Below are 22614 nucleotides of genomic sequence, written 5' to 3'. Positions count from 1 at the left end.
AGTATGTGCACGTTTTACAGTTTCATTACTACCCTCCATCCCAACCCATGTGTGTCCCAGTTTTGAAAGTTTGAAAGTCTGGTCACCCTAACTGTGTAAGCAACACTGAAGTGAAGATAATGTTGGCATCAGATATGTTTGATTATACATTGTTTAGTTAACAGAATCTACCTCATTTGATCTAAAAAATAGGAACAATATTATAATTATTTTTAATGCCAAATACTGGAGGTAAAGTGTTAGCAAGACAACGTTTTAGCCACACATATTGTTGCATTGGTCCACAATGGTCAACAGAACTTGGTAAAGAATTAAGACAATTGTAACAAGTCAAAAACCTGTGGAATTGTTGACATTAAATTGAGAGAAAATTGTGCATTTGTTTTGTGCGTGTCTGGTGGGCCTGGACTACATGTTCTCCATGGAAAACAAATTCACTGAATTTCACTGTGAAGATAAACAAGTAAATTAGAGTAAAACCTGGATATAATACACAGAGTGAAATATTTCAAGACTTTAATTGGTTAAAGTAAGTTTGATAAGTGTGGATTACAGACAATAAAACCAAACATTCTGTATACTTCATACAATCAATTGAAAAAAATACAAAAATGTCTTCTGAAAAGTATGTTGATTTCTATGCATACTTACTGCCTCCACGTGGCATGGCACTCAACCTGTGGCAATGCTCAGGTGTAATAACGGCCTTCAGGTCATCTGCAGTGTTAGGTCTGGTGTCGTCCTCTTGACAATACACCTCAGATTCTCTATGGGGTTCAGGTCAGGAGAGTTTGCATGCCAATCAAGCACAGTACCTTTTGGTACCTTTGGCCATGTTGGCCAAGTCCTGCTGCAAAAACACCCTCAGGATCTCCATATAGCTTTTCTGCAGAAGGAAGTATGAAATAAATAAAATTTCAGAAAACATAGTGGACCAGCACCAGCAGATGACATGGACGCCTAAATCGTCACAGACTGTGGAAACTTCACACTGGATTATGTGCCTCTCCACTCTTCCTCCAGACTCTTGGACCTTTCTTTCCAAATGATATGCAAAATTGACTTCCGTCTGAAAAGAGGACTTTGGCCCACTGAACAATAGTCCGGGTCTTTTTCTCCACAGCCCGTGTAAAACGCTTGTGACTTTGCCTGTTGTTCAGAAGTGGCTTGACACGAGGAATGCGACATTTGTATCCCATGTCTAGGATTTGTCTGTGTGTTTTTGCTCTTGATGTGCTGACTCCAGCCTCAGTTCACTCCGTGTGAAGCTCTTCCACATTCTTGAATGGATGTTTGACAATCCTCTCAAGGCTGCGGTCATCCCTTTTGCTGAATTGAACACAGAATTTTGGGTTTTATTGTCTGCAAATGGAATATTTCACTCTCTGTCTAACAATTTTATACTATAACCAGGTTTGACTTGGCATTTTTCATGATATTCAAATTTGACTTGTAGGCTAAGCATTGAGTATTTAAAAGATTCACTTGTTATCTGAGCAAAGAGTATGCTAAAATGTCTGTATCTCTGTGTTGTCATTCATTCTTTGTTTAAAAGCTTCTGGAATGAGAACATATGGAAGGCCAATCCTTTCTTGGCAAGGAAGTATTTCCTGCAAAAACATGGGAGGACTGGTGTTTGATGCATGAAAACTAGTGTAGTTCTTGGGTAAACTGTTCAGTGTTCAGTTTTTATTGATTTGATTTATGTCTGTTTTTCTTCCTCTGGTCGTGTTTTGTTTGATTTTTCATGTCTGTATCTTTTTTTGTTCTTTGTTCTTTAAAAATGAAACATTAAGTTTTAAAATAAGTATTGTAATCAGCACATCCACCAGAGGCCTCTGGGCAGATTGGTTTCTCAATGCATTGATAAAGATTCCCCTCTCAGTGCCCTATAATCTTATTTTGTCCCCATTTTGCACTTGAGATAGATGGTGATGGTTATCGGCCTACATGCAATTTCACGCTGTACATGATTTTTTGCTTGTACCATTTGCACATTCTTCACTTCTCTTTTTATTATGAAAATGTGATGAAGCCGCAAAAAGGCCATTTTATAGCTTACAAACTAGTCATGGCATGGAAACTTTTTTGTTAATGGGAAACTACAACTTCTCTTTCTGTCATCAATCAAAAGTGTAGCTGAAAAGTGTGATGTATTGAAATGCTTGGGGTGGCTTTCCCAGACGGTCAATTTGCTCAGGTAAGTCATGTCTACCATGAGCTCATGTCATTAGCCTTGACGTACTGCGCAACAATAACACTTATTTTCTATGCCTTTAATGTATATGTGTGACTATTACAACAGTCAATTAGTGCATTATACAAAAACATTTCTGTACATAGCAACTACTGTATTTAGTGGTGGAAAGTATCAAAGCAACCATATTTTCTTTATGGTTTACAAGTATTTAAGGTTTGGAGTTCTAGTTCCTGCCTTGAGAAAATGGAAATAAACAAATAAAAATGAAAGACATTTTATTTGATACTATTTCAAATCTAAATTCAGTCTAAATTCCATCTGCCACTGACTATTACATTCCATACTTTACTTGGTTCCCATCATTCAATATGAGAAGTATAACCGCTATTTTTGATCCATCTCTAACCTCTACTTGAACATTTTTTATGGCAGCTCAGTATTAATGCGAGGTAATTTTGACCAGAGATAAAGGTGTACGGCTTTGGAATAAATGACCACTTTAACTTAAAAGTCATCAATTTTCTCCTTTTTTCCATGGCACGTTGATGAACAACCCCAACCACTTCTTTGTGAATGTGATCCAAACCATTACTCATCGAGGGTCCAGGGGACATCCACAGTAAATGCAAGAAGTTGGCCATGTCAGGATAATTATTGCTGACTTTCCGTTCAATGAATGATAGTTGGGCTCAATATTTACCATGTCTACCTTTTTTTTGCATAGGTAAGGACATTTTTTTCTTTTTTTCTTTATACAGCTGTGGACATTCAAATAAGTTTAAATAAGTAGCTTATTTTACTCTTTATTTATACTAATTAACAATTTATGTTTCAGTTTGTATTAATTTGTTGCAACTATGTGTTTTTAATATGATATACTGGTATGCTTTTGAATTATAGAGACAGTTCAGTGGTATTAAGAAGTTTCATCAGTTATTGTAGAATTTACCCTGTAGAAATATGTCAGACTTCAAGAATGCTTTTCATAACATGCTCATAACATGTTTGAACAAGACCAATGAGAGAATGTATGCCTCTGAGATCATACAAATACAAAGACTGTTCATCTGGTTTTCTATTGCTGAAAATAACTCGATATCGATTTCTCCCTGACACAAAAATCTTCAATGAAAATGATTATTGTGGGATGGACTGATGCTAAAGGAAAGGAACATGTCCACAGGGTAATATTATGTAAGATATTTGGACAAAAAACGGTTTTCTCACACCTATAGAGGTCATTCACTATAGAGGTGACGTCACACGACCGCCCCCCACGCTCCTCCACGCTCCTCCAGGCTCCCCCAGGCTCCTCCAGGCTCCCCCAGGCTCCCCCAGGCTCCTCCAGGCTCCCCCAGGCTCCCCCAGGCTCCCCCAGGCTCCTCCAGGCTCCTCCAGGCTCCCCCAGGCTCCTCCAGGCTCCCCCAGGCTCCTCCAGGCTCCTCCAGACTCCCCCAGGCTCCTCCAGGCTCCCCCAGGCTCCTCCAGACTCCCCCAGGCTCCTCCAGGCTCCCCCAGGCTCCCCCAGGCTCCTCCAGGCTCCCCCAGGCTCCTCCAGGCTCCTCCAGGCTCCTCCAGGCTCCTCCAGGCTCCCCCAGGCTCCTCCAGGCTCCCCCAGGCTCCTCCAGGCTCCTCCAGACTCCCCCAGGCTCCTCCAGGCTCCCCCAGGCTCCTCCAGACTCCCCCAGGCTCCTCCAGGCTCCCCCAGGCTCCCCCAGGCTCCCCCAGGCTCCCCCAGGCTCCTCCAGGCTCCTCCAGGCTCCCCCAGGCTCCTCCAGGCTCCCCCAGGCTCCCCCAGGCTCCTCCAGGCTCCCCCAGGCTCCTCCAGGCTCCCCCAGGCTCCCCCAGGCTCCTCCAGGCTCCCCCAGGCTCCCCCAGGCTCCTCCAGGCTCCCCCAGGCTCCTCCAGACTCCCCCAGGCTCCTCCAGGCTCCCCCAGGCTCCCCCAGGCTCCTCCAGGCTCCTCCAGGCTCCCCCAGGCTCCTCCAGGCTCCCCCAGGCTCCCCCAGGCTCCTCCAGGCTCCTCCAGGCTCCCCCAGGCTCCCCCAGGCTCCCCCACGCTCCTCCAGGCTCCCCCAGGCTCCCCCAGGCTCCTCCAGGCTCCTCCAGGCTCCCCCAGGCTCCTCCAGGCTCCCCCAGGCTCCTCCAGGCTCCTCCAGGCTCCCCCAGGCTCCTCCAGGCTCCCCCAGGCTCCCCCAGGCTCCTCCAGGCTCCCCCAGGCTCCTCCAGGCTCCTCCAGGCTCCCCCAGGCTCCTCCAGGCTCCCCCAGGCTCCCCCAGGCTCCTCCAGGCTCCCCCAGGCTCCTCCAGGCTCCTCCAGGCTCCTCCAGGCTTCCCCAGGCTATTTAGGCAGTAGAGTAAACCCTTTGTTGATCTGAAGTTCTATCGGTTGTCACTCACTCACGTGCGCGGCACAGGGAGCTGACAGCTGTTCAGCCCCGTGCAGGTGACTGATGCCTGCGCTGGAGCTCAGTTTTATTTAGGCGTAGACCCTTTGTTCAAAATTGGGACTTGTGAACCATAGGATCAGTGGGCTTGTATAATGTCCCGGGTACGAGATATCCAAAAGAGTCGGTGATTTAGGCATCAAATATGGATCCGAGTAGATTGATCTAAATATCGACCTCTGTGTAGCCCATCCTCCGCCAAGGAGTTTGTGGACTCTGAAAGCACTGGGGCCTTCGTAATTTACGTTTGAGATCACTTTCCGCGCTCTATCGGTGCAAAGGAACGCAACTCTGGACGGACAAGGGGGCGGCACCGTATGCGATCACGTACTTTGCTGACCTCGGTGAATGAGCTCTATAGGGAAGAGCAAATTGCAGATAATAGTATTTGACAGTTGAAGAATGTCGAAACATGTGAATTCTGAAACAAACCTCATCAGTTTTTATGATCCCAGACTTAGATGTTTCGCATTTGACAGCAAACATTAAATCGATACAAACTCAGAGAACAGTTTGCGGATCCTCAGAGCTCATCGCGGCTCCTCAAACTACAAAACCAACTGAAAACATGCACTTATATGATCAATGTCTCAGCCTGAAGAATGGATAAGCCTCTTGAATGGCCCTCAAAGCCTCTGATATGTGTCAGTCGTGAGTTATCGTTTCAGTGAGCAATGTTCACCTCAGCTTTTCTGTTCACTGTCACTCGGTCTGCTGCGCTTGATTGGGCCATTGGTACTTTGAGCGACATCTTCTTATATCAATCACTCAATCGGATAGTGCAGCAAGGATTTATTTTGAGATGTGATGTGATTTGGGGCATGGAGTGAAAAAGTTTATGTATTTCTTAAGTGCACCGGGATTGAGGGACAGATCAAACTGAGAAAGCAGGCCATGCTGACAGCTGCTGGGCCGGTGAAGAAAAGGAGCGCTGGAGCAAATGCTAATTCTCTCCTTTTCAAAGCCCAGATCCTGCACTCTCTGGGTCAGTGAGTAGACTCCAGGGGTGGAAGAAACAGCCCACTCCACATCTAGATGGGTTGTCGGTATTCCCATCGAAATCTTACCGCAGTTAGACAAGAAACAGTTCAGACTTTCAATCTTGTACTGTTACTTCTATACGGATTGCTCTGTTGCTGCCCAAGAGACTCGGAAGAAAATATTGAACCCAGGAGACGTTTATTTACCAGTATGACATCAGGAGACATAAAAACTCAACACATTGTGGAAGTATTGTCCATTCAGGTTAGCCCATTGTTTCCTTTCTAGGCGGTATTATAACCTCCGATGATGCAACAGCAACAAAATGCCAACAAGGACCGAGCTGGAGGTGGACAGTACAGTACAATTTCCCCATCACAAGTAGTACTTTTACCGCTTCATATACAACTAATGCGTCACCTAACAACCCATCGTCTGAAATGGTGCTCTTTTAAAGGCATAAGTCATTAAACTCTGGCGCTTAATCAAATAAATGCAAAAAACGAGTCCTTATAGCTATTTTGGAGACCCGGAATCCAGACTGATCATCTCTGTCATTTATAATTCAGAAGATATGTCGGTCTGGTCATTACTTCGCCCCGATGTCTCAACAGGCCAGGTGCATCTGAGTTTCAAAGGGGTGCAAAGATGATACTCGTCCATTAAGTGTCATTATTTAACACCCTTTCGCACCCCTGTAGACCGGAGCCTGTGTCTCAAGCCAAACTCAGACAGAGCCGTGCACTAAAGTTAATTTCTGTGACACATAAACATGCACACTCGTCGCTTGTGTATCATTCAGATCAACAGCCTTTTGTACTTCTTAACTCCATATAAACAGGTCTGCAATGTTTTCAGTTCTCTGTGTCATTTTTGGCCGAAAATTGACCTTGTATATAGTCATGTTTGTGTTGACTCTGTGGATATTGATCAATTATTGTCATGTCTGTGTCCGATTTATCATGCGCCACGACGATCTTACTGCATGGGTCACTTTCTGTGTATTTTCTGATTATCTGTGGACTAGTCCAAACAATCTTAAAGCGGACGTCATAGCGAACATCAGGCCGTTTTATCGCAACAGCGATATAAAACACAGCTAAATCTTGTGGAGAGTTGGATCTCAGCTGCAAGACGACCAACATGCTACTGTTTTGCCCGTTTTCCCCTGTTTTCATCAAATAAAGAACTTGAGAACGATCCTCGCCTCTCGCAGTCTGTTATAGACTAAACTTCGACAACTCCATGTGTTTCTTTGATTGGCTGGTGCATATTTCTATCAGTAAAAGTATTTATTTGTCTTTCTTTTTCTTTCAACATGTTAAGATTTTTAGTGGTGTTCCATTAATGCTGTTTTAGAGATAAGTACGTTTGTAGTTAATTGTACAGCCACTTCACAACTGCCTGATGCTTAAAACTCAGATATTACATTTAAAGACACATTCTAAGTTAACAAGTTTCCGTTGGATTGACATAAGAACAATAAAAAACCTCTTGGCCTTCAGTTTCTCGTCATACGTTGAGGCGGAAATGGCCAACAATTTCCCACAGCCAGACTCACAGCTCACAGCCAGAAAATTGTTACTGGGCTCACAAGTTAAACAGCTAATTAGACGCATACTTTGCCTTGCATTCTTCTTGGGGAAAAAATTCACTCCATGGGAAAAAAGTAAAAGGAAACAATCTAAATCCAAACCGTTTCGGTTTAGAGAAGCACAACAAGCAGGTAAAACTGGTTGAGTGACCTTACAGAAAATATATTTACTAAGTGAGATTTCTCCTTTTGTTGTCTTTGTCCGTTTTGTTCATTCAAAGGATCAAAGAAAACCTGTTTCAATTTCTACCAGGTCTGTCTTGAGAGCAGAGATTTTTTTTTCTTGTGCTATATCTGTTGGTATAAACCATCAGTCATTTTGTCTTGGCTGTTTAGAAACGAGTAATTGTACTAATTTATCCTCAGGCGGATTTTTGTCCAACTGTCTCTAAAGACACCTCTCCAAATTAAAACCATACTTGTCTCTGTGTAAAGGTAACATTCTCTATTTTTACCCTCAACAGTCAGAACTACTCTAAGTCTGACTGAACAAAAGTTATACATCTTGGAACATGTGAGGCCTGAAATACACTATATCATTACAAAAACTAGTTGCCCACTTGAGTTTCAAATGTGAGATCATTATCTGTAGAAACAAGTATTTCACCACACTTTTTGTAATACTTTAACCAGGCGTTGGATAAAAGGACCATTCCCTTGTCCAAATCTATCCAAATTGGACACATTTAGAAAACGTTTGATAACTTTTGACTTCTTCAGCCTACATACATCAATGAGGGCTCTATTGAAAGCTTACAACTAGGGAAATCGATTTCTTTACACATATACACTATATTATGTTATTGAAATTCATATTCCATAAAAAATAAATAAATCACAATAAAAATAGACAAAACAAGTGTTATTTGAGCACGTTTTGTGCACAGAACCATCTCTTTATGATGCACGGCTCTGAAGTGGAACTTTTAGGAAAAAAACCCATACATATTACACATCCCGGCAATGCAAAACTTGGATGCCAACTGCCATAAAACAACAACAACAACAACAACAACAATAACAACAACAACAACATCATCCCCGTGCTTGCCTACCCATTGGCTGTTTGTCTGTAGCGTTAAACACAGTATGTAATCTAACAGGTGGGACTTGTGCGTAATTTGCATCTCTATGTGACACTTCATTGGCTTTACTGGGCCGTGAACAGCCAAAAAACATCCTGATTAGCTAATCTTGGGGTCAATCAAAAGCTAACACTTCCTGTTAACCTCTGTAGCAAGGACATTGCGGTGAAAATTCTATTCTCTTTGATATGGGCAAAGGAAAAATGGAGTTGACAAAAACTTTTTTTTCTGCAACAGGGAGGCCTTCATGGATCTAACATACGCATTGGACCTAATTGTTTTACTGGATTTCATTTGTTTGTACCATTACGAACGGATTGAGACCAATCTTGTGGGGAAATATTAAAGTTTGACATGTACAGAGCCTTCAAGGTATAAAGGAAAGTTGAAACGTTTACTTTGTGCTTTTCTGTACAAAGGCCGTGTGTGTTCAGGCTGTGATTGTTGCACGTGAAAATGGATTACATATTCAAAAAGGAATGAATATAAGGTTTAATTTGATGTGTAGATCGTCAGGCTGTGCGACTGGGGAGCGTGGTGACACATGAGTACGTGGTGGCACACATGTGCCTGTCCCACCCATGGGACGCCAAAAGGACAAGAGGTTCGTAGACTCCTGTGAACTGAATCCATAAATCAAGTCTAGCTTTATGTGATGAGACAAGCCATACCAGAATTACGTACAGATTGTTGAAAAAAATATTTGGTCTTCCAATTTACAGTAAAACAAAAAAAGGAAGTCTGCTTGGAAGAGAAAAAATAATTGCAAATGTATCGGTGAACAAAATGTGTTTCACCTACGTATTCTTTACACGTTCAAAGTGAGTTCGGAGCCTGGGGGCACCACTGAGCATTTTTGCTTATGGCACCCAAATGGCTAGCAGCGGCTCTGCAATGCCAATTCTCATCAGATCTTGGAAAATAAGTAGGGATGGGCCAACTCCAACAACATTCGTCTTGATATATCCACAAATGTAGGTTCTTTTTAAAGACATCGATTTAGGAGATGTTGGTGCCTTGCCCATCCCGAAAGGAATAACCACATTATGGACTGGGATGGAGCTTTGGTCATTGGATCAGAGAAGGCGACAGGAGGCGTTGTCAACCTGGACGAGCTACAGGTCATCAGCTGATGAGGGACACCAACGCCGGTTCTGAACATGGCTCGCAGTTAAGCAGCCAAAAAATGTCAAGGTAAAAACATCTGCTAATTGTCTTAAAAAATAACCTAAGTCTGTAGCAATGGACTTGGTTAGTATTTGGATGGGAGCCCACTGGAATGCCAGATGCCACATGGCCACGTTAGTGCAGACTCTGGTTGTGTTCTTGGGCAAGACACTTCATCCACCTTGTATGCAGGATGCGCTGTCTGGACGCTCCTCATCTGCCTGGTCGTTCCTCACCTGCCTGGTCGTTCCTCACCTGCCTGGTCGTTCCTCATCTGCCTGGTCGTTCCTCATCTGCCTGGACGCTCCTCATCTGCCTGGACGCTCCTCATCTGCCTGGACGCTCCTCATTCATCTGCCTGGTCGTTCCTCACCTGCCTGGACGCTCCTCATCTGCCTGGACGCTCCTCACTTGCCTGGACGCTCCTCATCTGCCTGGACGCTCCTCATCTGCCTGGACGCTCCTCATCTGCCTGGTCGTTCCTCACTTGCCTGGACGCTCCTCATCTGCCTGGTCGTTCCTCACTTGCCTGGACGCTCCTCATCTGCCTGGACGCTCCTCATCTGCCTGGACGCTCCTCATCTGCCTGGTCGTTCCTCATCTGCCTGGACGCTCCTCATCTGCCTGGACGCTCCTCATCTCCGTGGACGCACCTCATCTGCCTGGACGCTCCTCATCTGCCTGGACGCTCCTCATCTGCCTGGTCGTTCCTCACTTGCCTGGACGCTCCTCATCTGCCTGGTCGTTCCTCACTTGCCTGGACGCTCCTCATCTGCCTGGTCGTTCCTCACTTGCCTAGACGCTCCTCATCTGCCTGGACGCTCCCCATCTGCCTGGACGCTCCTCACCTGCCTGGACGCTCCTCATCTGCCTGGACGCTCCTCACCTGCCTGGACGCTCCTCATCTGCCTGGACGCTCCTCATCTGCCTGGACGCTCCTCATCTGCCTGGACGCTCTTCATCTGCCTGGTCGTTCCTCACCTGCCTGGACGCTCCTCATCTGCCTGGACGCTCCTCATCTGCCTGGACGCTCCTCACTTGCCTGGACGCTCCTCATCTGCCTGGACGCTCCTCATCTGCCTGGACGCTCCTCATCTGCCTGGTCGTTCCTCACTTGCCTGGACGCTCCTCATCTGCCTGGTCGTTCCTCACTTGCCTGGACGCTCCTCATCTGCCTGGACGCTCCTCATCTGCCTGGACGCTCCTCATCTGCCTGGTCGTTCCTCATCTGCCTGGACGCTCCTCATCTGCCTGGTCGTTCCTCACTTGCCTGGGCGCTCCTCATCTGCCTGGACGCTCCTCATCTCCGTGGACGCTCCTCATCTGCCTGGACGCTCCTCATCTGCCTGGACGCTCCTCATCTGCCTGGTCGTTCCTCACTTGCCTGGACGCTCCTCATCTGCCTGGTCGTTCCTCACTTGCCTGCACGCTCCTCATCTGCCTGGTCGTTCCTCACTTGCCTGGACGCTCCTCATCTGCCTGGTCGTTCCTCACTTGCCTAGACGCTCCTCATCTGCCTGGACGCTCCCCATCTGCCTGGACGCTCCTCACCTGCCTGGACGCTCCTCATCTGCCTGACCGCTCCTCACCTGCCTGGACGCTCCTCACCTGCCTGGACGCTCCTCATCTGCCTGGACGCTCCTCACCTGCCTGGACGCTCCTCATCTGCCTGGACGCTCCTCACCTGCCTGGACGCTCCTCATCTGCCTGACCGCTCCTCACCTGCCTGGACATCAATAAAAACAAAAAACTTCAGAGAATCAACCCTTCCACAGGTTGAACACCACTGCTCAAGCACATCCAATATGCAAAAACTAAAAACACAAAAAACCATGCTGCACCTTTTTGACTTGCTAATCTTCAACTAATATTGACAGACAACTAACCGTCTTCTGACAACATCTCTTGGCAGGAAAAGTCCAGAGGGCACACTATGATCACGCAAGCATTAGAAAAAATACTAAAAGTATTTTAAACACAGTAAGCTGTATATTTTCCACAGATTATAGTAAATTTAGTGGATGTCTTTATGCTGCTGGGATTCAATGCAGAAGTAAAACTGATTAATCTGAACAGCGCTTTTGTTCCTGAATGTGTTCTTTACCTTGAGGTAGTGGAGAGTGGAGAGATTTAAAATGAAGGCAAACTCTTTTGTTGTCCCATAGCTCCCACAACCGCCCTCTGCTTTAAAGCCCACTCCCACATCCCCACCGACTATTGACCAGCACGCACCACTGCATACAAAACACGGCCACGCTCTCACTTAAAAACCCTATGGGCGAAAAGGACGACGAGTGAACCTTTAACGAGGGCAATTGATTAACACAGTTAGAAATCTAAGGGGACTTGTTAGGAGTCTTCATATTGCACAAGGTCACTAAACAGGGCAGACGTAGTAGAAGGGATAGACGTTGTTATTTGATATGACTCACAAATATTGCTTAGGCTCATGCAGCTGGAAAAAACCTAAATCACAACCGAACATACAGCAAACGTTTAGACTTAGTAGGTTTATTCGGTGTAGGTGGAATGGCCTTCAACCCTTTATATTTTCTTGTCCATAAGATAACAAAGATAGATTTGCTTTAAAGCTGTGGCTCTCAAACAGTGTTGTAGTCATCACTGGTGGTATAGTTTTATAGATTGATATGATAAGGTTTGTCTTATATTAATGTAATATATTCATTTGTGAAAAGCACTTTGGTTCAGTTGTTGCCGCTGTACAGTGTTATGTCAATAGTTTTATTAATTGACAAATCAGAGTCACACCTAAATGAAGACACAAGGCCTACAGTTTGAGAGCCATTCTACCTCTTAAGATCACCATCAGCTTAGTGTCTTGATAGTAATGCACTTACAGTACAATATTTAAGATACAAGGCAAGGCAAGGCAAGTTTATTTGTAGAGCACATTTCATACACAAGGCAATTCAAAGTGCTTCACACAGCAGGAAAAATGCATTCAAATCACAAAGAAATTACAGAAATACAATAAAATTAACTAAATTAAAAATTATCAATCCAACTGATTTTCTAAACTAATAAAATCACAAACAAAAGAGAAGAGTGCAAAGAAAAAATCCCTTCAGTCATATGCGCAGCTAAACAAAACTGTTTTTAGCTTAGATTTGAACATTGTCAGAGTTGAAGCCTGTCTCACATCTTCAGGAAGACTGTTCCAGATTTTAGCTGCATAAAACTGAAACGCAGATTCCCCATGTTTTGTCCTGACTCTGGGCACCCGCAGGAGGCCGGTCCCTGAGGTCCTCAGAGTCCGAGATGGTTCATATGGCACTAACATATCCAAGATGTACTTTGGTGCTAGGCCATGGAGAGACTTGTACACAAGCAGAGCTGCTTTAAAGTCTATTCTCTGAGCCACAGGAGCCAGTGCAGAGACCTGAGAACAGGACTAATGTGATCATACTTCCTGGTTCTAGTCAGGACCCGAGCAGCAGCGTTCTGGATGTACTGCAGCTGTTTTACAGCTCGTTTGGAGAGGCCAGTGAGCAGGCCATTACAGTAGTCTAATCTACTGGAGACAAACGCGTGGATAAGTCTCTCTAAATCTGGTTTTGACACTATATTTTTGATTTTGGCAATGTTTTTTAGATGGTAAAAAGCTGCTGATGTTATTGATTTGACGTGGCTATTAAAGTTCAAGTCTGAGTCCATTATTACCCCCAGATTTCTAATTTGGTTTGTAGGTTTTAGAGCGAGACTCTGGAGGTGACCGCTAACACTTTCTCTTTGTTTCTGTGGGCCAAAAACGATTATTTCAGTCTTGTCTGAGTTCAGCTGGAGAAAGTTGTTTTGCATCCACACACTGATCTGTTGGATGCAGTGACAGAGTGAATCTACTGGTCCAGAGTCACCTGCCGATAGTGAAACATAGATCTGAGTGTCGTCTGCATAATTGTGATAGGACACATTTTCACTGCGTATCAACTGACCCAACGGCAGCATGTAGAGGTTGAACAGAAGGGGACCCAGGACTGACCCTTGGGGCACTCCACAGGTCAGGGTCATGTGGTCTGAGACACAGCTACCAATTTCAACAAAGTACTTCCTGTCTTCCAGATAGGACCTTAACCAGTTTAGGGCAGTGCCAGTGATGCCCACCCAGTCCTCTAGTCTCTGTAAGAGGATCCCATGATCGACAGTGTCAAAAGCAGCACTCAGATCTAACAGAATTAAGACTGAGGCTTTGCCCGTGTCAGTGTTCAGGCGGATGTCATTTGTCACCTTGACAAGAGCAGTCTCAGTGCTGTGATGAGGTCTAAAACCTGACTGAAAAACATCAAATGAGTTGTTTATTAAGAGGAAATCTGTGAGCTGTTGGTAAACAACCTTTTCAAGGACTTTGCCCCAAAATGGCAGATTAGAGATGGGCCGGTAATGACTCAGTACTGCGGCATCAAGACTGCTCTTCTTTAGGAGAGGCTTTATGACCGCAGTTTTCAAAGACATTGGGAATGTTCCAGATTGAAGCGACATGTTAACTATGTGAGTGAGTGGTGCTAACAAACTGTTCAGCACAGACTTTAGAAATTTGGTGGGTAACACATCAAGGCAGCATGTAGATGAACTCAGACTGGTGATGATCTCATGGACAGTTTTGTCAGTTACTGGTGCAAAGTGAGTTAGCTCTAAGTGTCTTGGTGGTTTTAGGGTAATTTTTTGCATTGTGGGATTTATAGCATTTTTAATGCCCTGAACTTTGTCATTAAAGAATAATGCAAACTCATTACACTTGGATGTGGAAAAGAGTTCTAATGGCAGCTGAGCTGGAGGGTTTGTTAATCTGTTTACTGTGGCAAACAGGACACGCGAGTTTTTACTGCAGCTTCCAATTATTTCAGAAAAATATCTTTCCCTAGTTCTACATAAGATTAGGTTGTACATGTTTAGCTTTTCTTTGTAAATCTCTTTTTGAACCTGGAGCTTTGACTTGCGCCATTTCCGTTCGGCCCTGCGGCACTCCTTTTTCTGTGCCCTGACCGAATCATCATTTCTCCACGGCGCCTTCTGCTTATTTTTAACCATTTTAGCCTTTATAGGGGCGATGGTGTCCAGAACATTCAAAACACTAGATGTAACAGAGTTCAACAAATCATTTACATTAGAACATGAGACATTTTCAAAGTTTATCATTTCCATAAACAGTGCACCTGTGCCATCACTTATGTGTCTCCTCTGAACAACTGCAGGACCAACCGGAGGTTTGGGAGAAACAGACAGGTCAAAGAAGACACAGAAATGATCAGACAGAGCAACATCGATCACATTAACATTTGAAATATTTACCCCCGTTGTAATTATGAGATCTAGAGTGTGTCCTTTGCTGTGGGTGGGGCCTCTCACAACCTGAGTAAGACTGAAGGTTTCAAGGACAGCATCAAGCTCTTTAGCGTTTCTGTCACAAATATTATCAACATGCACATTGAAATCACCTGTAATGACCAAACCATCAAAGTCTGTGCATATGACTGAAAGCATCTCAGTAAAATCATCAATAAAACTTTGGCAGTGCTGGGGAGGCTTGTATAAAACAATGAAGAGAATGGATGGAGACCGTTTTAGCTCCATTTTAAAGGATACATACTCAAATGATGAAAACACCCCAAAAGACAACCTGCGGGTAATTATTTCATCTCTAAAGACAGCACAGACTCCACCCCCTTTTTTGTTTTCTCGTGTTTCAGATTCAAACTTAAAGTTGGGTGGAGCAGATTCTACCAGAACTACATTTCCTGTGTTTTTGTCAAGCCATGTTTCAGTTAAAAACATAAAATCAAGATTATAAGAAGAAATAAAATTATTAATTAAGAGAGATTTGTTACATAAGGATCTGACATTTAGCACAGCAAGTTTCAGACTAGTTTCAGTGAGACTGGGCTTTATCTTTTCACAGGGAATATGAATCACATTTCTCAGATTGGGCCTGACTCGCATTTTGTTTTTCCATCTGTGTGATGATGTGACTACAGAAATAGCACTAGGGGGGGCTCTTTTTACATAGGGCCCCGGGTTGGTTTGATTTTTAATGTGACAATAAGTCCCGGCAACGCTGAGACCCAGTGCATCCTAGCTATGGGAGATACCAGGTAAAAGGCGAGGTTGGATGGGTGGTGGGGCTTTTGTAGCCAAGGAGAGTTTGGGACCAGGTGAGAGGCGAGGGGGGATGGGTGGTGGGGCTTTTGTTGGTGTAGTCGGCATAGCCCTTGCTATATTGGGCGTGAGTGGAGCCATCTTAATGCCTGATTTGATCAGACTTTCAAAATGGCTGGGAAGGCCCATGGGTGAGAGTGGAGATGAGAAGGAGAATGATGAATCTTTAGTGGGAGTAGATGTTGCAGGGGGAACCCAGGGCTGGTGTGAAGGCAGGGGCGATGACAGGGATGTTGTTGGGCTTGTCACAGATGGGTCCAAGGCCTTTGAAGATTGTTCCTTTGCTGGAGGCGGTGGAGGTGAATGTGGAGCAGCTGGAGCTGAATCCTTTGCTGGTGGTGGTGGAGCAGCTGCTGATGAATCCTTTGGTGGAGGCTGAGGTTGTGGTGCTTTTGATGTTGAAACATTGGCTCGGTCTCTGGCTGATGGAGCAGGAATTCTTCTCTCATTCCTCTCTTCTCTAACTATCTGCTCAGGACCCTGTCCAGGCCCAGTCCAATGCCTCAGAGCGTGGAGCAGGTTCTCTGTCAGCACCCTCACTCCACCTCTGCATAGGTGGGGGTCATTTCTCTTAAACAGGTCCTCTCGTTTCCAGAATAGATAGAAGTTCTCAATATAGTGTAGTCCTCTCGGGGAACACTCTTTGGACAGCCATGTGTTCAGCTGAAGAAGCCGGCTAAACTTGTTTATCCTCCTGTCGATGTTTGGAAGAGGTCCACTTATGAATGTTTTGATTTCCATTTTATCAAGCACGTCGAATAACTTCAAGAAGTCTTTTTTCAAAACTTCAGTCTGTTCCCGCCGCATGTCCACTGCACCCACGTGCACAATCAGCTGTTTAGCTCCTCCATGCTTAGCCATAATATTTGGAAGGAGTGACATTATCTCAGAAACAGTGCCGCTTGGAAAAGAATGTGTGTTTATCTTTTCATGCGTCACGTGACTTATCGCGCCGTCCCCAACCAAAACAATCTCCGTGACCTTGGCTTGTTGCACAGTTCCTCCTTGCTGTATTTTGGCCACGTCATCTTTCCTTTTTTCATTTAATTCCATCTCTGAAAGTGGTAAAAATCTGTTGGTGAGCTGTATTTTAGGTGACTTCACGTTATCTTTGTATCGTTTAGGCTTTGCTCCAAGTTTGTTCCAAGAAACAGCCTGGTCTTTCTGGTTTTTAGACAGTTTTGGAAATGACACAGAGTCACTGCGGTTTAGGTTGAAAGTAGCAGTTTTTCTTGTAAAAAGTGTGCTCTTCTTACCGTCGGTTGACACAGGAATTGTATCGTGAAGAACTTTTTCAGATTCCAAAACAAATATCCGTGTTTTCAGCTCATTAATTTCTTGTTGATATTTCCGACAGCGTTCACAGTCTTTCTCCCTTCTTCTCACGGACATGTCGCTGGCGTCAGATATGTCGTTAAAACTGGAAAAATGTTCTTAAAATCCTTGGTTTACTTGAAAAAGTCTAAAGCAAAAATGTTTGGAAGACAAAAACTGATTAAAAAGCAAAATAAATAAGGAAAGCAGCGATAGCAAGCGGAGCGAGCAAAAAAGCGTGTGCACTCTTCGGAAGCAGGATGCTATATATATATATATATATATATATATATATATATATATATATATATATATATATATATATATATATATAAAAAGATACAATGAGGCAATAAAACGTTTCAGCAAATGTCACCAAGCATATAAATATTTTAATGTTGATCAAAAACAAGAGCAATAAAATATAACAAAAGCAAAAAAAGCCTGACAACCACACAAACATTTACATTGGATCTACGATCAAGGTCAGAAAACAACCATCCAGTCCAACATCAACTTCCCAATTTCCCTCTTGAGTAATTGTTCACCTCAAATGCCGGATCACCAATTTTGTGATTTATTTCAGTGGCGCAGATATGAAGGGAGTTGGCAGGGATCCCACAAGCGGTGCTTTGGGAAATGCTTTGTGAATTGGGGAATGTAATTTTCCTAAAAAATGGTCAATCAATCCACCAAAATTTGGACTAAATATCCAAAGTGCGAGCAGCATTAATCCAAAATGTACCTTAATCTCTTCATAGGAAGGTGTATGGGAAAAGTTTCTTGTCTATGGTTAGCTTCTACCAATTCGGGATAAAAATTCCACGAAATGTCCTGACAGGATACATCTTGTCCGCAGTATTATTGTTATTACAGGCATATGAAGGAATGTGGTGTCATCTGGAACCCAGCAAAAGCCAAAACACTCTTAGTTTCTTGTTGCTGATGATCTGGTTGGTTTTCCAGTGGTGCACACCCTGATATGAACTTTCTTGTGTAATTTTAGATGAGTTCCCAGCTGCATGGTATCAGACAAAAGGTGCCAACAGTATTAAACAAATAAACAATGTGTCCTTGTTGGCTATAACAATATCTATAACGTTGCATAAAGTGCTAAATTACTTACTGTACAAAAAAAAATCGATCAAATGCCAGACACTGATATCTTACAGCAGATCAGCAGATTTAAGGCTTGATGATTGTACAAAAACAAAACAACTACCGGTACAACTGGCCTTTAGTTGGAGAAGTCAATATGAACCATTTTAGTCCAAAAAAATAATAAATCTCAAATTTAGCTCGGTGCTTGGCTTTGCACAAAATGTGTATGTCCATCAGCAGACATGACCTTTGAAAGAAAAAGACAATTAATCCATAGAACGGAAAGGTAAACAATTCTGTAAACTGTTCTGATTCGTGAATTTGCAGGACTTGTTACTTAGTTAAAAAAACATAACAAAAAACGGTCAGAATTAACCCTGCATGCATATTGCTTACATGAATCCAGTAAAATAGAAGCAGAAAGCTGCAGCCTATTTTCACTGTGGTGGTGCTAAGAGAGTTGCTTTTCTGTGTGATCGGTATCATTTAATTAAGCAGTAAAAAGAGCAGGTCACACTGCACTGCCCGAGCCCTACACTGAGGACTGATTTATATGTACGAGGCATGTGCACTGTGTAAAAGAGTTTCACCAGGGTTCACATGATTCTGCCTTTCAACATGTTGCAGACATGTACATTATCACTGAATAAATAATAACATAAATACTATTCCCCATAATGTGGCCTATGCATGTGCATCAGAATCTCCCCATGCGAGAGTTGAGTTTAGTGGACGGTGTCCTCTAGTGGAGAAAAAGAGAAAAGACAGCTGAAAAACAACAACAGTGTGCACAGTGTGTCTTCATTGGCAACAAAACAACAATACAGAGTTAAAGTGGAAACACAGAGAAAAAGAAACTCAGGGCTCGTCCGGGATTTGAACCCGGGACCTCTCGCACCCTAAGCGAGAATCATACCCCTAGACCAACGAGCCACGTGCATATCCCGGCAGCTGTACTTAAAACAACATACAGTATTGCCTGGTTTTATTTGCACAAGAGCTTCGTTCATTTTGTCTAATACATTTCCTTACAACGGACAAATATAATTAAATCTTAATAATCATCAAAGAATAAAAATATTATGAATCTGCTCCCCTAAAAGGGTCGGGTTTAAAAAGTAGCCAGCAGATGTCCCCATTCAACCAGTTATTGAAGCGCTCGTTCCCGCGTCTTGCTTATCCCGAACACACCTAATATAATATAGGCTATATAGGTATTATAACCTATAGTAAGCAACGTCCAGTTCTTCATGGTGAAAATGTATTTTAAAAACTTTTACAAACTGAGAAAGAGCTGGATGTTCTATTCATAATTTTGTGATAAGTAATATATTATGTAATAATTAGATTTGTTTTGTCTTTGCAGTTTATCTTATGCTCAACCATACTAATGTGAAAATCATGTTCTGTAAAAACATGCTTTTGGTAATAATACTTTCTATTTTATTTAATATAATATTACAATGCAGCAATGGCCATAAAATAAACAGAAGAATGATCAATGTTTGTGTCCGTAAAGTGTAGTGACCATGGAAGAGGTAGTGACACACAAAACTTTATCTGTTTCATTAGGAGTCTATTGGATTGCATTTTGTTTAGCTGAATTTAATGTATATTTAATATTAATATACATCTCTATATCTATATATCTTAATGCACAAGTTTATTGTGCGTTAAGAATTATTTTGATTAAAATCAAAACATTAAACATTTATTAAAATAAAAACAAGAAATTACAGTTAGTGCAAAAGCGATCAAGCAGAACAATACAGTAACAGTGTTTTGACAGTGCACACTCCACTCAAGAACAATACATGGAGCGAGGTTTACGATTACATCCAGACAGTGGCCTGCCTTGATCAATAGCCTTGATAGTTCAATATATTGTGTTGCCAGGTGATGACCGGTGTATCCACCATTTCCATGCTTGACTTGTGGATGTGTGAGCTCAAGTGAAAGTGGTTTCTGTGCTTCAGATGAAGCAGCCGATGCAGGCGGGAGTGAAACAGAGCTCACAGCGATCTAAAGGTGTGATGATCATAACTGAGAAATGAAAGAAAACATAAATATAATAGAAAACATAATAGCTCATTTCAGATACATATCAGCACTGGTGGGAACAGTCTGTTCTAATGAGTGTAAAGGTCCTTTAGGAATGTGTTTAATGTTTATTGGCTTTATCAGTTTAGGGTGCAGCATTTGTTGTTGAGTTAAATATAAAATGTAAATAGGCCCTGGTGAAGCTAAAACGAGTAGCCAAGCATATACTGTGGCCTATATGCATATTAGCAGGAATATCACTTGCAGGCTATGGGACCAGTGATAATATAATATTCTTGCATAGGTCCATTGTGGTAAGCAATGCTAATAGTACAATGTATTCTTATTGGTACTTTGTTCAGTGATGTGAGTTTTGCAACTTCTTTCACCAATTGATATAGGCCTAACATGCATTGGAAATCTTGGCTTAATCTTGAACTAAAATATACTGGAATGTTCTTCCAGCCGTTGAGATATTTTGAACAGTTGATTCTTTCGTATCGGATTCTGTCTTCTTCATCGCATCACTTGTACAATTTTCATGATTCATGGGGCGCTAGCCTTTGTAAGGCTATTGAGAGAAGAGTGGAAACCTTATCTATATTTTAATTTCATTGTCAAGTGGTTTGGTGTCTCTGCAGTGTATGGGATTTGTATGTGTTTTATTTGTTTCTTACCTAGTCTGGAAAGTATCAAGGGAGCCATCCTCTCTTGGCAAACTGGAATGAAAATCTGTGGCAGGAGAGGGTTTTTGCAAACCGATACGACACTGGTTTCAAAATCGTCTGTGTCAATCAAACCCTTCAGAACCTTCACCGCCTCCAGTGGAAAGCTCCTGTCTCCCTCCTGCAAGAATCAAGACAAGATTAAGTGAAATGTTTGACGAATGGTGCTAATACAGTTCAGATTACTCTGCTTTATCTGTAGTGCTTATTCTGTATTGGCCTGGGCTGAACCAAGGCAACATCTCAAGCCTTGTTTAGTACAGCTCTGGTACGGTCCAGATTTTGTGTAGCTTCCGACTTTTATTTGACATTGTTTAGGCCAAAGTCTTTTGCTTTGTTGTTATTATTTCAGGCGATTTCACAGTGTGCTGTTTCTGAAGTGTTTTCAATCATAGTGAAAATATACGGTCAATACCTTTTTTCTGCTTGATCTTTTCCCCAAAGAAAAGCCACTTAGCAAAGCATATTGATATTTCTCTATATTAGATATAAACTTGTACGCATCCAGAGTGCAAACATAATCAGACAGTATGAAAAATACAAACTATTCAAGTCAAGTAGTTCAAGGCAAAAGTAGAATGCCCTATAGCTTACGAACAAATCAACAGAAACTATATGATGAGCTATTCTTACCTGTACATACACTCCAAAGGTGTAGCTGCAGAGGCACAGTCCCAAAGCAAAGAGAAAGAGTTTCATTTTGTACTTGCTGGTTTAAGTTCAAGTTCTTTCTGAGTTCTCAGCAGGCTTCAGATTTCGTCTGAGGTCTCTGCTTTGTTGCACTGCCTCTTTATAGGTCCTGGGACAGGCTTGGCAATGATTTATGGCAGGTGGAAAGATAACGGCAGAATAACAGTGGATCTTCATTTGGTATTTTACAACCGACAGTCACCACAACATCTGACCTCATTGACAAAAGAGCTTATGAGTAATGCAAACAGTGCCTCGATGTTTCTTCATAAATCATAGATGTCTCCCATAGGTGAATATCATGGGAAGACAGATAAAAAGAGCAGAGCAGGGGATTTTGTGTGATATGTTTAAACAGCTGTACTGCACCATGATGACTTTTGAACGCAGTATAAATTATAGTTATTTGTCCTTACACTTTAAAATGTCATAACCAGTGATATGTGGTTCCATACTACGCATCTAATGTGTCATGTGTCATTACTTACATTTGTCATGGAGAGCGTAGAAATAAAAATCAATGACGCACAAAACCAGCAAAGATAAAGTGTAGATTCAATCAATGTCACAGTTGATACAATGTAACCGGGTATTTTTTACTTTAGTAAATTATAATTTGATCAAACTGTACATTTTGTAAAAAAAAATTAAAACAAAACAAGAGCACTTATATTTTCCATGTTCTTCCAATGCAGTGGAATATTGATATTCCAGATTTCGGGGATCATGTCTTTAGCATAATACAATTGGAACTTTGACCCCACAATGTCACAGTCTAGAATACAAAAAGTCAAGCCCCGATTTTTCTAAGAAACAAAAATCCCTTGGAGCTCATCAAAGAGTGCAAAACGGATGCATTTTGTCCTCTCACATAACTTTACTGTACCATCGAACTGCTACCAATTATTCCTTTTGTGACTACAATGAATTATTAGTGAACCAAAATGATTCCTCTTAGGCCACAGTTATTTTATTACTTGGTTTACGGATCTGCCGCACTTAGATTATTGATTTCTACAAAATAAACACAATAAATTATTATATTTTTTTTTTTTATAAAGTACGTCCGACAAGGCAAAACAGCATTAAATGAAATATAAA

The 22614-nt window shown here is 42.6% G+C and overlaps 1 non-coding gene across 1 annotated transcript; it reads right to left on the bottom strand.

Annotated features, from left to right (window-relative positions):
* Positions 1 to 18919: 18919 nt before the first annotated feature.
* Positions 18920 to 18991, bottom strand: trnap-agg (transfer RNA proline (anticodon AGG)). The gene has a single exon. It is a non-coding gene; the product is annotated as a tRNA-Pro (tRNA).
* Positions 18992 to 22614: the final 3623 nt, after the last annotated feature.

Source organism: Eucyclogobius newberryi, unplaced genomic scaffold (genome assembly GCF_026437365.1).
Source record: "Eucyclogobius newberryi isolate DKJ021-1_F unplaced genomic scaffold, fEucNew1.0.hap1 SCAF_19, whole genome shotgun sequence".
Taxonomy (NCBI): Eukaryota; Metazoa; Chordata; class Actinopteri; order Gobiiformes; family Gobiidae; genus Eucyclogobius; species Eucyclogobius newberryi.
Note: the sequence above shows the minus strand (reverse complement) of the source record. Positions and strands in the feature narration are given on the sequence as shown.